We start from the raw sequence: 3,845 nt of genomic DNA on the forward strand, positions 1-3,845 counted from the left end.
TATTTCCTATATCTAACACGGTAGTGTTTTATTTATGCTTGTGTTTAGCTTTCAAGTTGATTTTTGTGCATGGGAAAAGATATGAATCATCCTTAAAAAAAAAAAAAAAAAAAAAGAAAGGAAAGTGTCTTCAACACACAGAGAAAGCTAGGGGAAAATACAAGGAAATGTGGAGCTTTGATTGTCCCGTGGATCTAGTAATGAGATAGCATTTCAGGACCGTTGGCAATGTTAAAATATGTTTTGTTCTGCATCAATCTCTGCCGCAGGACATAGCTATAAACATTTAATTATAAATCTACATGGAGCAGAAAGAAAGACAGGCTCTGGAATCTGCATACTGTTAGGGAGATGTGGCATAGCCACTTGAAAAATAAAGAATAGTAGAGAATACGAGAAGTGTTCGATTGTTGTTTTGAGAAAAGACTGTTTAAGATATTGAAAAAGCAGACTTTTTTTGTATCTCAGAGTAAAACATTGGGTAAATGACAATAATAGCAAAGGGAAAAAATATTAGTTCAGAGTCTAGAGGGTTGGCTCAGCTGTTACAAGCACTTGCTGCTCTTTCAGAGGACCCAAGTTTGATTTCAAGCACCCATTTGGTGGCTCATAGTCATCTGTAACACCAGATCCAGTAGACCCAAAACCATCTTCTGCCTTTAGCAGAAATTTCATACACATGTTGCATGTGGAAACATGTAGGCAGGCAAAATATTCATATGCATTAAATGAATAAATAAAAAAAATCTAAAAACTTAGAAAAAACAGCATTAGTTTACTAACCATGTCCTGTATGCTAAAAATTCATCCATATTTTTTGGCGGGGCAGGGCAAAGCTTCAATATTGCTGTTCATCTGCATATCTTAAGGCACTTGTCTTTCTTAAGTGACATTTGTTGGTTAACTGCATGAATAAATTAAGAAGCAATGGATGGATGAAGCAGCTAATACAGGTAATATTGAAAATAAAGACATTAGTCAGGAAAATGAAACTAACTCTGTCACTTTAAAATGCTATCCATTCACACTACAATTACAAGATTAATGCCCAATAAATATTGACTGTTTATTAACAACATTTGACATGTTTTTTGCTTTATAAGAAAATGCTGATTCTAACACAGAAGAAAGTCTACCAGAAGACAATAAAGACCTATGTTGAGCTTTTTATCTTCATGGGCACTTCAACAGCCCTCGACAGATGCTAAAAGTACAGATTCCTACCTGCGTGTTCTTCACACACACACTTGTAGTTTTTGTGTTTACATTCAGAAAACTTTTCTGAAAGATTGCTTAACTCTTCCATTCCAGAATGAGTTCTCTGGGATCACGGAAGGAAGATTATTATTGGAAAAGTCATAAGAATTTGAGGAATCCATTCACATATGTTAATTGAGGGCATTATTTGTTGGGATTTAATGAAATATATTACATAACTATGAACTCAGTAATTATGATCTATGGATGTGTCATTGGTAGCCATTTTGGTAAAAAATAGAACTTTTTGACAATGTATTAAGATATGACAATTAATCCAGCTTAATGCTGTTCTTGAGACAAAAGCACAACCAACATCTGAATTTATAATGTCTGTTACAGAGGTTTGAAATGGATTGAAACAGATGAAATTCTCTCAAATTGTGTAACTCACACATGGAAAAGTATTTAATAGACATTTACTCAGGCTTGACAGAAATCTTGAAAATATATGTGACATTATCAATAGCTATGAGATTGAAACATTTTAAAATTACCAATGAAATATTTCAGTAAAATATATATACTTCACAAAAGGTCAAATTCCATGTATCCGAAGAAAGTGACATTTCAAAATTATCCTCCCCCCACCAAAAAAAAAAAAAAAAAAAAAAAACCTAACAACAATAATGAAAACTGAAAGTCACAGAGTATGACACATAATAGGATCCTGAAGTTGAGAGACAACAAGAGTTTCAGAAATTAACCAAAATTTTGAATATCAGGTTTTTAATACTATCTATGGTTTTTAATATAATTATAATTAAATGTTTATAAACTTGTTTCCCATTGGAAACTAATTTTGTATGTTTGATATTAGATTAAATTTTTTTTTAATGAAGACCTTAAAAATCTCAAGCCATGTCAGGCATTGTAACCTGAGTGTGGCTATGACTAGAATGCCTATGTTCTTGCATTGTTGGACATAAGTTACTGGTGAAATGGTAAAAGCTTTTCTGTATCATTTAACAGAATTGATTAGAGGATATTATTATCACAGAGACATACGAGTATAGTCTCCAAAGTATACAAATCCCTTAGAGAAAAGGAATTGGTTCATTTAAAACTTCATTAAAGTGCTGGTAAGACTCAGATCATCACACTTAATAGTTTAGCTCATAAAAATAGATGCTTTACATTTAAAGTACAAATATATAGTTACTTCTATCCATATTTCTACGCATGCCCCTATCCGTATGCCTATAGCACCTAATAATTCTGTAGATGAGCTGGGCCTGCAGGTCATTCTTCAGTAACCAGTGGCAGGGTCCTGGGAGAGAGGTCAAAGAGATCAAAAGATAAGAATATATATAAGTTTGTGTCAGGAGGTCTTTGACAAATCTATACCATATTCCAAGCAAGCTTATTAAAAAGTACAGCACCTTATATAGTATTTACAGGTAATAAGTGAGGTAAGTCAGAAAAAACTATCATAAAATATGACAAAGACAGTGTGAAGCTTGTCACAATGGGACTATGTTTCACAAGGGGAACAGGCTGTTTCAAGAACATTATAGAATGTGAACCCAGCTGTGATGCGACTGATGCTACAGCCCTGTAAGGGTAGAAGATTGGGCATCTCAAAGACAGAACCTACCAAGGCCCTGGCCCCAGGACCTTATTATCTCTACTAAGCACATTCCAAGTTTTAGAGAAGTATCTATGTTCTTTCTACATACCTCAGAGAAAACCTTGGATCAGCCTAGCCCTCATCATTACATGATACAGTATATTGTAATAAGAATAGATCTATTTCAGAATGGTAGCTTGGTACCTGGTATATAGTGGGTATCCATTGATATAGAATAAATAAATGATTGCACATAATCTTCCAAAAAGTTTTAAATTAAAAAATATTCTCAAATTACCTAGGAGAAAAAGACACAATATTCATTCAAATAACAAATACAAAAGACACAGTATTGCTATCTATAGGTTTTCTACTACAAAGAAAGCATGTAACATTAAATAATACACGTAGCTCTGTTCTGCAAAAGCCAATTCAAAAGAAATCTTTTTTTTCAATAACTTATAGTGAAATTTAAACACCACCTATATTGATAAATTTCTAATTTTTCTTATTATATTTAAGTTATATGATTTGCTCTATAGTGTGAAGATAGAGACACAGCAATCATTATGCAAATACAAGTTCTCTTTCACCACAATCTCAGGTTGTTCCGTTTTTCCTGCATATTTTTTCCTGAGATTATCTTTCATACAAATGACACTTAATAGTAACCTCTATTACAAACTCATTATTATTATTATTATTATTATTATTATTATTATTATCACTATTATTATTATTTTCTTTATTTACATTTCAAATGCTATCCCAAAAGTTCCCTATACCCCCCGACCCCTACTCCCCTACCCACCCACTCCCAATACTTGGCCCTTGTGCTGGGTCATATAAAGTTTTCAAGACCAAGGAACCTCTCTTCCCAGTGATGGCCGACCCAAATGTTCACAGAGTTAGAAAGGGCGATTTGCAAATTCATCTGGAATAACAAAAAACCTAGGATAGCAAAAACCATTCTCAACAATAAAAGAACCTCTGGTGGAATCACCATGCCTGACCTTAA

This window comes from Mus pahari, chromosome 11 (genome assembly GCF_900095145.1).
Source record: "Mus pahari chromosome 11, PAHARI_EIJ_v1.1, whole genome shotgun sequence".
NCBI classification, from domain to species: Eukaryota; Metazoa; Chordata; class Mammalia; order Rodentia; family Muridae; genus Mus; species Mus pahari.